Source organism: Chinchilla lanigera, unplaced genomic scaffold, assembly GCF_000276665.1.
Source record: "Chinchilla lanigera isolate Chin_1 unplaced genomic scaffold, ChiLan1.0 scaffold00151, whole genome shotgun sequence".
Lineage (NCBI taxonomy): Eukaryota > Metazoa > Chordata > Mammalia > Rodentia > Chinchillidae > Chinchilla > Chinchilla lanigera.
Window position 1 is genome coordinate 743,964 of NW_004955552.1, and position 15,589 is coordinate 759,552.

The window sequence follows — 15,589 nt, forward strand, 5'->3', positions numbered from 1 at the left end:
CCAAACCTCTATGATTTAATATAGATTTTCCTGCAAAGTTGGCCAAATAACAGTTAGCTGAGTACCATATCATATAACTGTCTTACAGGGGCTGGGGATTTAGCTCAGCGGCAAAAGCGCCTGCCTGGCAAGTGCAAGGTCGTGAGTTCGGTTCCTGGTACCGGAGAAAAAAACAAAAAAAAGCAAAAAAAACCATATAACTGTCTTACAATTAGCACTTGATTAAAAATTGACAAACTTGGTATGTGTGTGTAAATTTACATATGATTCATTTTGAGTTCTGAAATAAAGATACATTTCCAAAAGGAAATGTGTCCACATCTCACTGGCGGGGAGCTGTTGTGTTGCTTTTAGACATAAGGAAACAGATCTGAGGACTCCAACTTGCTTTAAATTATTCAATTACTTACTTATTTATTTAATTCAGTTATTTTGAATTTAAATGTTTCTTACATCTTCTGTGTCAAATTATTGTTGAAGTAACAACAATAAAAATTTGAGTTTATACCTACTAAAAGTTTTATACACAAATAGAGCACAGTAAAAATTCTCAAAAATTATGAAAACTCTCAAATACCTTCAATGCTGGTAATTTGCATACAAATATCATAGAGAACTTGCAAAGTTCTGCATTTGTTACCTTGGAAGTATAATTTTCTTTTTGAGACAGGTTCTGGCTATATAATTCAGACTGACCTTGACCTCACTATTTGGCCCAGGCTGGCCATGAACACAGGATGATCCTCTTGCCTGAGCCTCCCAAGTGGTGCAATTATAGATGTGTATCACCACTCCTGGCAACCTTGGAACTGCAAAAATCAGATATCAATATTCTTTTTTTTTTTTTTGGTTTTTCTCCAGTACTGGGAACCGAACTCATGACCTTGCGCTTGCCAGGCAGGCGCTTTGCCGCTGAGCTAAATCCCCAGTCCCCAGATATCAATATTCTTATGGTGACATAAATATGTACTTCAGAAAGTCAGAAATTTTCAAGAACACTTGTAATATAGTTATACCAACTTAGTTCTAATTTGAGCTATTAGTAAAGGGGACACAGTAAAAAAGTATCAAAAGGAGGGAACTATTTTCTATCTCAACCACAGTTTCAAATTAAATTCCTAAAATCTTCAGATACTGAATTTCTTTTCTTTTCCTTTCTTTTCTTCTTTCTTTCTTTCTTTCTTTTTCTTTCTTTCTTTTTTCTTTCATCTTTTATTTTTGCAGTGTATATCTGGCTGTAAACTATAACTTTTTTTTTTTTCCCAGTACCGGGAATGGAACTCACGACCTTGCACTTGCCAGGAAGGTGCTGTGCTGCTAAGCTAAATCCCCAGCCTTTATAACTCTTCTTTAGAAAATAAAACTAAACACAAATGTAAATCAAAACTCCAAAGTCTGAGTCTGCCAAGTTAAAAAACTCTCTGTTATTGAGTCTAGGGCATCTTTTAGAAAAATCTAAACACTTGAGAAATCTGTCCAGAAGATGAAGTCAGTGTAACTTTAAGTAGTTACCACATAGGAAATCAACAGCATTTAATAACCATGCAGAAGACATAGATACAGAATAATAGGGACAGAAATTAAATATGATCAGTACCCAGGTATGATAAAGTGCCATGGAAGTATTGGTTCAAGGCAAGTGCAGTGTGATTGCAACACCAAACATTGATGCTGATGTACACGACTGGGCACTGCTGGGCTTGAAAGACAGAAGGTAATTTATGTTCTGTACAAAGACAAAACTTACAGAAGGCGTGCTGTCAAGTTCTCAGAATTCTTACCATGAAGCTTCCTCACAAGCTAAAGGAGAAATCAGAGTGAAAAGGAAAAAAAGTTGAGAAAAGTTGAGTTCACATTTGAGGACAAAAAGCTCATAATAAAATATCAAATAACACTTTAAAATCTGATTTGTTGTTGTTTTACAAATTACTCAAGTGAAGAAAATGCCTCTCACTAACTAGCATAATGGGTGATAACAATTTCCTATACTAAAAGCCCTTAACATATTTTTGTGATAACTAAGAATTGGAAACCCTGTTACAACTTGAATTTGATTTGTTCAAGGGAACCAGTACTCCGACTCCATCATTCACAGTGCCACAGAATCTCCCTCCTCATTCTCCTGTTTTGGGCCCATAATCAACACTTGCAGACATGTATTTGTTGGAAAATATTTTCCCCAAACTCAAGAATAAATGTAGGAACTATGAAGCAGAGGAGGTGAGCCTAAGGTTCTTTCTATTTTGTTCTAGTTTATTTCCCTTTCGGCCTCCATGAACAAGAGACAAGACAGCACATAGAGCAGCGTACAGAGGACTGTACACACCAGCAGCATCCTTAATCACCCAAGACCCCCAAACCCACATGATACTACACCACCAATGCCTGGCTCCCTCTTTGGCTTCAGAATTACTTCAGCCCCCACTGCCCTTCTGCTGTCTCATGTTGAGCTTTAATCATAGGACAGTTTGGTGGCAGTGTCACTGCACCCAAGTGATTCCCTTCTCCTGTACCAGTTTAATTTTTGTTGGATTTTGGCCTGTAGACTAAATTTTACTGTTGGTTTATTTCTAATTTACTGTTGGTTTATTTCTTCACTTTTGCAAACACAATTTAATTCTTACTGTAATCATATAATAACACAGGTGCCATTTACTAAGTGAGCCCCCAACAGCTGGCACTGCTCTGTTCACAAAGACTAATCATTCTATGAGAAGTCATCCTCACAATAAGCCAAGGGTTTTGTCTGTGTTCATCAAATATGTAAAAATCTGTGATGAATGACACAGTCTGCAAATTCCACAATTGTGAGCACTGAGAATGTATGAGAAAAGCACCTGGAGCTCTGATGGCCACCACAACATAGCTGAGAAAGGTAAGGATAATTATATTATCATTCTGAAATTATATTATAACATACAAGAACGGAGCAAGTTTTAATTTTTGAAACTCTCCTCCATTTTGTATTTACTTTCCATCCGGGTTAATCACAGGCACAGCATACAAGTCTCCATCCTCCTGTACAAATTCCTTACATGAAATGCACACATACACACAGCCATTCACAGACACACTCCTTCAGATATATAGCTCAGCATGACATGGTTGATTGGTGACCTTTCTCAACTACTTATATTTGAACTCATTTGATCTTCTTAAAGAAACAAGTATTCACAGCGTTCAGGAAGGCTGAATAAAACTAAAGGGCTTATCAATGTGAAATCTTTAAACCTTTGTAAAGGAAAAGTACAGAAGGAGATTTGAGGCCTAGTGGGGCAGAAAATAATAATAACAATAAAGAGGATTTGGACCAAGACACATTCAGTGATGCCTCTCTCCTCTGTTTAAGAATTTCCTTTGCCAATTCCAAGGGTTTCGCTGCTCTCTGATGTCCACATCCTGGCTGAGCTCTCCGTCTGGTACACAATCGCATGATTTTCAGGTTTCTCCAGGTGGACATTGTGAGTACTGGCCTACCCAACGATACATCAGTTTTCACCTTTGTCACCTGATTTATGAGGAGAGCCCTTGATGTGTTTCTTACCTGTACACAAGAACAATGCTAACTTTTCCATGCTTATCCTCAGTTTTCCGCACAACACGGTGCCATTACCTTGTAGGCCATAAATGAGTGTGTTTAGATAAACACAATATATTTCTTCTTTCCAATAGCTTAGATCCTATAGCAGAGATATGACATACAAAGCTTAAAGGGGAAATATCAAGTGAGCAGTCTGAACGAATCCTGTGGGCATTACAGTCAAGGAGAGAAAACGTTGACTGTCATGGAAAATCTTCCAAGAAATGGAAGCACTTGGAGTGGACTTAAAAGGTGGAGCAAGGTGAGAGGACTGAGTCTGGGAAGGACTGAGGACAGTGAATGTTGTAGCAAAGGAGGATATCATACCAGTAAAAACGGAATATATTTCCACACAATATCAACTATCTTACCTTGGATGGAGGGAGAAGGAGGCTAGAAGACATGGCAGGAGTAAAACGTGACTGTGTACCTTCTTGTTCAGTTTTTGTCAGGTAATATAATCCATAGATACATATGGCATATGGGTATGATATAATGAAAGTATCAAAGACAGACTACAGTGACAGACGTTTGAATGGAAAAGTAGAAAGCACCAATATTTAAGGTGGAAATCCATGGTCAGATTCTGGAGGAAAAGTAAATATAAAATGGAAGAGAGTTTCAGAAATTAGAACCTGCTCCATGTGTGGGATGCTATAATATAATTTCAGAATGAGAATATAATTAACCCTCAGAATTTTATGAATGTTACCAATAATCAATTAAAAGAATATTTTTAGACACATATTGTGGAATAGAAATTGTGTTAAATGCTATGTTTTACTTCTCTTAATCACTAAGAAAAGCCTATGAGATAGAGGTAATTCATAAAAGTACACTTTTAAATACTTTCATTTGGTAAAGATATGTCTTAGTTACTTTTCTTATTGTTGTGACAAAATGCCCAACACCCAAAGTTAAAGGAAGGAAAGGTTTACTTAGCTCACAGTTCGTGGAAGTTTCAGTCCGTCACCAGCTGCCTCCAAGGCAGGGTGACACATGGCAGAGGGCAATGGTTCATGGCCATGGAAAACAACAAAAACAACACATGGCAGAAAGAAAAAGAAGAGACAAACCACTTTCTGTCTCATACTATATGCAGGCAACTCGCCCTAGGGCAGGTGTAGCACATGCACCCTTAACTCATGAATCGATCACAAACTAGATTCAGGCACCTATGAAAAGCCCACCATCCATGAATGCATGAAGCTTTGGGGCACATCTAGAGACAAACCATACCAAGAAATCATAGAAAAGGAAACATGAGAAAATCTGTACGAAAAACTCAAATGCTTCATAATAGAAAATATATTGGTTTACAAATGTAAAATATGAGAAGAATCATTAAAATTTAATTAACTCAAGAAACTAGCAAAAGTTTGTTACATATTTCCTAACAAACTGGAACAGATAGAAATATAAATTATTAACATGAAAATTAAAACTAGTAAAGATAAACAAAACCAGGAACTACTTTTACTACAGAATAATAAAAGGGAAAAAATAAATATAACAACTGACAACAGAGAAAATGTAGCTAAAGATAAAATAAATTGTACCACTAGTTTCTATTGGTTTATTGAAAGGAACAGCTAATTTTTGTTTGTTTGTTTTTTTCTTGTACTGGGAATCGATCTCACCACCTCACGCTTGCCAAGCAGGTGCTGTGCCGCTGAGCTAAATCCCCAGCCCCTGATGCTTATTTTTTGATCAATTTTGCATGCCTATATCTGGTAATCTGAACAAATATTGTGAAGATAACAATACACATTATAGCAATCATTGTTGATTTCCTGTCATCTTGTTTTGAAATTCTGTATTGTTTTTAATGTTTTCTATTTTTTATTCTCTTAAAACAAAAATTTAAAAAGGATAAAATAAATTTAAAGTTTTAATACAATGCTATGGATTTCCATATGGTAACACATTTGAAAGGCAATACATAATAGAAAATTTCTGCAAAATTAGTGATTCTAAAATCATTCTAAGAAGACAACAAATACATATGTCAATAAAAGACGATAGAGTACATGGCAGTTAAGATAATGTAGCTTTGGTTCAGAGATTGAGAAACCGAGTTTTTTGCACAGCATCAGGGAAAGGTTCATATCTATCACTATGTCTCATTTTTTTCTAGCAGCCTCTGTTTTATGTCATTTGTTTTCCCAAAGACTTGCACATTCATCAGTATTTTAATCACTGAAAATAACTGCTGTTCCTCTCTAGAGTACATTAGGCCAAGTACATACCAAAGTACTTTCCTTTTAAGAAAAAGCAGTTTTCTCAAATTAATGAATATCAAATTAATTGTTAGAGAGAAAGTTAGTGGATGCAGAAAAATTGATTTTTAAAAATTTAAATAACACTTTATATCACAGCTAAATTAGTCCACCTAAAATAAGAACACATGAAATTTAAATCATTAACTTAATGGATATGGTTGGTGAATTTTAAAATAAAATGAATCATATTTTCAGAGACAGTAGCATCTGGGATTGCATACTAGAAGCAAGTATTTTATCTTTGTTCCTTTAGAAACAAGCATCTCTTTAAAACTTAAAACATTTCATATCATTTCACTTTTGTAAACACATGAAGAGCATTTAGAGTAGTATATTTTGTAGTCTTTCTACATCAAAAACATCAAACTAGTAATGCACACAGTCATCATATTCTTTCTTTTCAAGAATTAGTTGCCAGTAGCTTTTCAGCAATAAGCTTTATTACTTTATAGTTTCACACTGAAAGTAACCAAGAGGTTGTTTTACATAATTTATTCCATAGCTGAGTTATAGAAATACAGACAGGTAATAGGCATTATTAAAAACACATATAGGGGCTGGGGATTTAGCTCAGCGGCAAAGCGCCTGCCTGGCAAGCGCAAGGTCGTGAGTTCGGTTCCCGGTACCGGAGAAAAACCAAAAAAGAAAAAAGAAAAAAAAAAAACACATATAGCTCTCAATTGGAGTGAATGTGACTGCTTTATAAATAATCCAAAATATAATAATTAAAAACAATAACAAAATTTATTCTCCTCAGAAGTCTACAAAGTGGGCACAGCTCTGTGGAGTTATTTGGCTTTTGTGTTAGTCAGCTTCGCCATTGCTGAAACACAATATCTGACACAGCTTCATGGAGGAAAGGTTTAATTTGGCTCATGGTTTCAGGGTAGTCAGTCCATTGTCAGCTGCCTCCAAGTCAGAATTATCATGGCACAAGGGCATGGCAGAGCACAGATGCTCAGTTCATGGCATCAGGGAGACAGCTAGGGAACAGTGACCAATGCAGGTGCTTTCCTCATCCTCGGAGTGGCTCCTAAGTCAACACAATCACCCACCACAGCTCTGCTCCCCTTGGTATCAGACAGGAAGCCCAAAATCTTGGAGCTACAATCATTTGAAGCCTCACTAACCACATGTCTGGTGTTTGGTTCTTGGTACTGCTGAGACCATACCTAGAGTTAATGCTCCACACACCTGTGCAAGACTTCTCGGGAATCTGAGATTTCCTTTGCTTTCTTGTACAGTGGATTGAACCTATGGCCTTCACAATGAATTCTGTCTCCAGCTTCTTTTAATTTTTAATTTTTATTTTGAAGTAGTGTCTTGTTAATGTGTTAAACTGTTCAGGCTTGTCACCAGCTTGCAACCCTCCTACCTCAGTCTTCTAGAGTGGTGGGATTAAAGGCATGTGATCTCACACCCAGAGTGTGAGCTTTCTTCCAACACGGTGCCTGCTTTGCAGGACCCATTTTCATGGCTGAATTACAAAAATCAGACAGTCCCAAATCTGCTACACTCTGGTCAGAACAGTAAGGAAAATAGACCTCATCCCTTCATAGGGTTGCCAGACACTTCATAAGAATATCCGGAATGGGGGGCTGGGGATTTAGCTCAGCAGCACAGCACCTGCCTGGCAAGCGCAAGGTCATGAGTTCAATTCCCAGTACCAGAAAAAGAAACCAAAAAAACAAACAAACAAAGAATATCTGGAATGGTTTACAAATCCAAAAGAGTGTGTGTGTGTGTGTGTGTGTGTATGTGGGCATGCACGAGTGCATGTTCATACATATGCAAGCAAACACATAAGCATATGTAACATTGGGATGATGCCATCTTTCCTTCTTGCTCTCATTTTAATTTCAGTAGAAATATAAGATTTTAATACCTTACAGAAAATGCTGAAATGCTCTTCAAGAAGTTGATACTACTGCAGGAGCTATTAAATGGGGGGGCATTACCAGTTAGAAGGATACTTTCATCATATTTTAGATTTGGTCAGCACAGTGAAAGTAAAGTCAAATTAAGAATGTCAAAATAAAGTCAGATGTACAGGCACAAATATCTGTAATCTCAGCTCTTGGGAGGCTGAGGTGAGTGGACAATAAGTGCAAGACCAGCCTGGGCTCCTTAACAAGTCCCTGTCTCAAACCCCACTCCACAGCACCAAAAAAGAGAATGGAAATTATCATGAGGTGGCGTGCTGAAAAGCTGCTGTCCCTGCCGGCGCAACATATTTTATTCAAATACTATGACTCCCAAAGGGATTATGATACCTTGTGCTTCCATTGATAGTTACTAATTCAAGGCTGACCAATAAGATTAACCCATTCTCCTGGTCATACTGACGGACTCAGCTATAAGATATAGTTAGTGTTTGTCATTATTTTTATCTAAATTTTGTGGAAAAGTCTAACCATTTCTCTTTGCAGCAATCAACCAGATAGGATATAAGCCTGTATCTAATCCTGACAGTTTTGCTATTCAAATGAAATCATACAGAAGAATGCAAAAGTGCACAAAAACAAGCACTTTATGAGACATGGAATTTTAGAAGAATGTCAGGTAAACTTTCAATGATGTGAATAAATTCATCCCTTTTGGCTTGTCTGTTTGTTAGTTCAGATCAGTTGGGATTTTGTCACTTACTAGGAATCCAGAATAAATACTACATGGAAGTTAGAAGAAGTATAGAGGAATTGTACATTCCACCTGCAGGTAGAATGAATTCCATCCCATCAGTTGTACAAAGACAGGTGTAAGTCCAACAACCTCAGTGGCTGTATTAAATACAAATGGATAACTGGGCATGGTGCCACATGCCTGTAATCATAGCGCTCAGGAGGCTGACGCAGAAGGATTGCCACAAGTTTGAAGCCAGTCTGCACTACATAGTGAGTTCAAGGCCAGCTTGAACTACATAGCAAAACCTTGTCTCAAATATAAAACGCAAATGGAATCAATTCAAATCAAAAAGGTTTTCAGAGTGGAATTTAAAAAACAACCAACTGTATGTAATTATGAGCATTTCTATTCTTTCTATCCAGTTATTTATGCAAGTGAAATATAGTCAAGATTAAGTCCCTCAATCTTGTCTGGTCTAGGTAAGAGCTCCAATACTTAGAGCCACTATAACCTCTGCTCAGTAAGGAAACAACAGTCAGGCCTATTAACTTTTAAACGCTCACTGATGTTATCTGTTTTCCAAATCCTTCTGATATCCTTAATGACCAAGCGAGGAGTTCATTAAGCCTTCTCACCAAATTCAAAACAAAACAAAAATTATTTTGACAAAATTTCTAGAAAGATATTCATTGACACTCCAAATATTCATATTGGCATATTCAAAAGTGAAAAATTAGGAACAAGTCATATGTCCAACTAGTGCAGGGATAAAAAAAAGTGTATGTTCATACAATACAATACTGCTTTAGGTAGCTATTTCTATAACAAATACGTAAAATAATTACCTTATAAATGGAACATGTATTTGGCTTACAGTTTTAGGGGTTTCAGATTTCAGTCCAGGATAGGTTGGTCCTGTGGATTCGAGTCTATGGCAATATGTCAGGACAGGAACATGGTGCACGTAAAGACTATTCCCCTCCTTGTGCGTCAAGGGATGACAGGGAAGGGAGCGTCCTACAATCTGCTCCCAGCTTGACTCGCAGGATGCAGACTCCCACCAGCAGACTTCTGAAAGCACCTACCACCTCTCAGTGGTGCCACACTGAAGCAAGCCTTTGCCGCACGGACCTTTGGGGAACACTCGTCCAAACCACAGCAAATACTGTCCAGTAATTTAAAAAAGAAGCCCTGATGCGAACTATAATATAAATATTGAAAACATGCTAAATGAGAGAAGCGAGATGTAAAACACCACGCACTGTATGATTCCATTTACATGAAAATTCACAAGAAGCTGACCCATGGAGTCAGAAGTGATCACCTGAGGCTGCAGACAGGGAGACACGGTGCACACAGGCAAGAGGGGCCCAGAGGGGGGAATGAAGATGTTCTAGGACTGGATTTTATGACTGCTGTGCAGCTCTTTAAATTTACTACAACTAACTGATTTGTACAACGAAAGTGGTGAATGTTATATTATGCACACTGTGTCATTTTTAAAAGAAGCACTTAAATAATTTTATTGCAATAAGCTAACCTAAGTATATTTCAAGTACTAAAAATATATAAGATGACATAAATGAAATAATATTTGTCCACTAAGAAGTAAACACAACTAGAAAGTGCTAAGGAAAATATGGTGTATCTTTGAGATATATGACATATTTTAATTGTCTGCAGTATGGAAATTAATTTGAAACAACAAAACTAGTTGTTTATTATAATAATGTTATGAAAAGGTAAGAATATTTTTCATCTATTTTTTAGGGAAAAATTGCTTCATAATATTGTTATTTAAAATAATCCATTCAAAATATTTCAAATCTATTATGGTTTTGACTTTATTTCTCTTGGGTATTTAATTTCTTTGGAGTATTATACAATAATTCTAAGTATAGGCTAATATTTTCTATAGCACATAATTAAACTGTGTAAATTGTGAACTGAATGCTGTACAGCCGGACTATAATCACTACTTATCCTCATTTATTTTGTTAATATGCAGCTTACAAACACATTGTGTCATTTATTTATTCAATAAATATTTACTGGTCACATACTATGCATCAGACAAAACTGTAATCTCTGGAAATATATTAGTAGTAAAGTAAGAACAAAATGTATAACTTTATGAGGCTAATACTGTAGTAGAGGAAAATTTAATTCCTTCTCTTTTAAAACATCACCAGCTATAACTTGTCTTATAAAACAGCTAACTATTGAAAAGAAAAGAGTATGTGGGCAGTAATATTTTGCCTTAAAGCCAGTTGAACCGTGTAGTCAAAATATATGTTCATGTTGTACATGAACTTAGATTTGTTTTTGAAATTCAATATAAATCATTCATATGTACATTTTCTACTTTGAATTGTGATGCCTAAAGAAGGGTTAAATACATCATACATACATAAATGTAATCATTCTGACTACTGAAATCCTAACATGGTAAAAGAGAAAAATACCAGAATGAAAATATTAGGATGAATTATTGTTACATAGTATCACTGATACATATTTGAAATGAAAAAGTAAATTACTATTTATATCACTTTACTTAACATATCAAATAATCTTCACAATTCATAGATAATAAACTATTTATTATACATCTTATCAAAGGCAAACATAACAAGCTAAGGAACTACTCAGTGATTATCAAGAGATTGGTACAAGGCAAAGGGAAAATTTGGAAGCATGTTGGAACTCTTCTATATTTTGATTTTGCTAGTGGTTATGCAAATATATGCATTATTGAAAACATTGAACTGTATACTAGTAACTATGAATTTTACAGTGGATGAACTGTACCTCAATTTAACAATTCAAATAAATAATGAGACTCGGTAATGTTACTCGAAAGAATAAGAATTGATTTGACTAATGGAGTGTATCAGTCAGGGTTTACTAGAGGAACAGATATAATACAAGATAAACAAATGTACTAGGAATTACAAGTTTGGCTTACAATGGTCAGCTACAGAGTTGGATGAGGAAGCGTGCAGAGGGTGTCTACACGCTGGAGATTGAAGAGCCCAGCCCCGGGCCTGGAGCTCGCTGCAGTGTCCGTGCAAGTCCGTATCAAAAGGCTGATGGGTCTGCGACGGAATGCTCCAGAATCTACGATTAAGGCTGGAGAGCTAACACCAGAAGGCTGAAGAGTCCAGACGGAAGCCCAACAGTCTGCCCCAGAAGCCAGGAGACCACCAAGCTGAAGGCGAAGACTGGAGCTCCTCTGAAGAACCAGCAGCCAGTCCTTCCTCAATTCCTTTTATTTCACAGTCTACCCGCTCCAGGGAGGTGGGGGTGGTCCTCCACACCCACACCCTTTGCATGCCCTCCTCTTGCACAGGCTCAGGATGAATACAAATTAAGCACCCTGGACCCCTTCTGAGTTGCATAGTTAACCTTCTAAACTTCTCAAATTAACACAATAAACAACATCCCAGAAGGGTAAGGGCATGTCCTTTTCACCCCAAGAGGCAGAACTGCTGAGTCACTTAGCCAAACCTCTAGACTCCCCAAGTTGGCACAATGTGTCAACCATAATATGGAGATAAAAAGGGAAAATTAATAGAAGTCCCTGACATCCAGAAGCTACTAGGGCACTCAAAGCCGTTCGTTAAACATAAAAATGTTACTGAAAAATAACTTCAAACGCGGTTAGGCTGAGGCCGTGTATTCAATGAAATAATGTAAGGGCACTTCAAAGTTCTGTGAAAGAACCAGATCACGGTCACTCACAAAATATCAAATATTGGGGGCTACAAATTATTAATTGAGTCTCGGGGACGTCCACACTTATTCTTGTCCTGCCTTTAGGGAAGATCGGAATGTGGAAACTCCTGCCTCTTTTCGGGTCGCAGCTGGACACCTCAGGGCTAATAACTGCTGTGGTGCCCACAGAGCAAGATAAGACCCACTGGAGACCGTAAAGCATGAGGGGAAACTACAGCTTCCTCACTGGCCCTCTGTCTCATCCTTGTTCTCGCAAGAATGCTTTGTACTTCTTACCAGCCCGCCATAGTCGCCATTACTATTCCCGGAAATGCCCACTGCCCTTCACTCTTGTCCTTGACTCAGATGTAATGAATAAACACCAAGGTTCTGGGAAAAGCATGGCCTTCTGTTCCCTGAGAACAACTGGTCATCCCAGGTCCCTACCTGCACATCTGATTCGACTCTTGCTTTTTCTTCCCTCCTTATGCCTTAATTCCAGGCAGGAGATGGGGGACTCCCCTCAGGGGTCCCTGATCACTGACACTACACAAAGGGTCTCTGATAATCAGCATCTCCCTCTACCGGCTTGTATAAGTGGCAGGCACTTGTTTAGTATTGGGCACAAAGGCTCACTCTATTTGGCCCTCCTCATGCATAGATAAGATTTGTGAATGAGATCATCAGTCATAAGTAATTATTTCTGACAATACCCACCCACAACAACTTCTACCTCCAGCTACTGGTCTCTCATAAATTACCAATCCAAAGTCCAAGTCCTATTTAGATCTTTCTACCACTCTTTTACTAAAACACTCCTGGTTTCCCCAAAATATGTGGTGTCCCTCACTGTAGGAAGAATAACAACTTGTGCCACTGTAGTATTTTCCTGGGCTATCTGGCCATAGAAATGTATACTAAAACTGAAGTAGGATTTGGGGGTATATGCAATGGATTGAAGTGGGAAATAGTAAAAGGATTCACTTTCATTGCTTTGATTAAAACCTCATAATATAAATTCTTTTAAGGGATGAAATATCTTTATTTCCTACCAATTAAGAAAATATTATCTGTTCAGTTTTGAAATTAGATGCTATTTTCAGAGCCAAAAGTTTAAATGACTAGGTTACATATTCAGGGCCTATAAAGTAATCTATTATAATTAGAAAAGTGTTTTCATTGGTTAATTTTATGTCAAAATAGAAAAGTTCTATGAAAAATAATTTAAAATGAATACTTATTGGGTTGATTTTAATTTTATACATTTTATTTTAGACTTTATTGTATTAAGACTGTATTTTGGAATAATTGCTTATGGTATTTCATTATTGGTCTATAATGAAAAGCTATTCTTTGGAACAAATTAGATAATGTTTTAAGTGAATCTAAGATCATGGCACACTAAGTATTCAATATATAATTTTCTCTCATTCCACTTTAAGCCTAAAGTAATTAAATATATTTATTGCAACTGTACTATGGCTTCCAAGGATTGATTGGACAAAAACTGTTATCACTAGCTATACAGAATCAAATAAAGTACTACACAGAGAACTGATCCTGTGATTTAAATTGGATAAATTCTAAAATATCTAATTGGAACACAAGCATGATCTAAAATTACAAATATTCCTATATTATGTTAGAAATGTAGAAATGCCATAGAATTTTTCCTACATCTTCACTATATTTATAGTAATAATGAACCTGGTGATGATAATCCCTTCCATAATCTCACCCCAACTGCTACTTCTACCAAGACTTCATAACCTTTGGGCATTCCATCTACGAACTATCTATGCTTCACCTTCTATAACCACACTTCTTGTCTTATGATGTCTCCAAAGTCTAGCATGTACCTAATTAGAATCCATAAGTATATTTGCCTCTTTGCCTTTGTCCTCAGCTCTCTTACCTTCCTCCTTCCAGTTATATCTGATTGGAAAAAACTTTACCTTGGTAAAATTCTGATCTTGTCATGCTTTTCTGATACCTTAAGTGAAACAAACTTGGCTAAAAAGAGCCATAGAATCCTGAGGATTGGCCTCGGGGAAGTTCACAGTCACAAACCCCATGTCAGCCCTCAGTGCTTCACATTTCTCATGGCACATTTTCCTGGTCCGTTCGTGGTCCCTTCTAGGGCATTCAATTCTAAGTTTCTTTCTCAAATTTCAGACATATACAGTGGTTCCTCAGTTGACAAATTTCATTTGTTCCATGATTCTGAGAAAGATGACCACTTTCGTGTTTACACAATCATGTTCTTTACCTGATGCACAGTTCTCAAATAAAATTTGTTTGTTTCTCATGTACTAGTCTCTCTAAAATTAAAAAAAAAAAAAAGCAGTGGAACAGGAATGGCTGTGACCTTGGATGATATGAATGGGCCTGCACTGTGGGAACCAACATATGAAAAACAAGCCAATATCTACAGCATTTCCCACCACTAGGAGAGCACCACTAAATATCATGGTGTCGAAACTAAGCTTTTTATCTAGTGTCTGTGGGTTGTGTCCTCCTTTGAGAAGGGAGCGTGCAACATTCATGCTCCATTTTATAGGCCTTGAACAGACACCCCTGCTTTTTTGTAGAACATGAATGAAGAGATGTCCTTGATCTTGGAGGTAAAATAGTAAGCCATTATGAGAGAAAAAAAATTCTTGCAGTGCTATTTGAACAGGACTGGAGTAAATATTACATCTGAAATGACAAAGAAAATTGATGAAGCAGAAAAATACTGTGTTTTCCATCAGGCAGAGAAAAGGGACGACACTGAGTTCTACATGGCAAGTAAGAGCACGTACAGTGCCAGTTTGAATCCGAGTTGTGGAGGTTTGCCAATTTTAAGTTTGCTACATTTTAATATAGTGGAATTATTATAATTTTTTTCAAGTTTACCTTCCATATTAAACTGCAATTCTCTGGAAGGGAAAGTTATGCGTTTCTGGTTTCTCTAGCCCGAGGAGCTAATACAGTCTCTCACATAAAAGAACCCTTAAGTGCCGAGGCCTTCAGCTCTGTCTTTGTCACCTACTTGGAAACTTTCAAAGTGTGGGCAGTGATCAGGAGAAACATTAGCATGAAACACGAAAAGTTCAAAGTCATTCAAAAGAAAAATATTTGGGAAAAACTGCTAATTGTACAAGAGCAAGTCATTCCATAAAACTAGAGAAATAAATTAGACTAAGAGAATTTGAGAGAAGTAACAGAGATATGAGCAGGGTTAGTAAGCAGCTATGTGAGAATGATGTACTATTTAACACTTCTACCTGGAAGCTAATATTAAACAGCAAGAGAAAAGAACATTTGAAAACAGCCAAAGGCAAGTTCAATTTCGTTGTGAAAGAAAAACACCTATTATTTAGCAACTGGCTACATGACGCTTTTA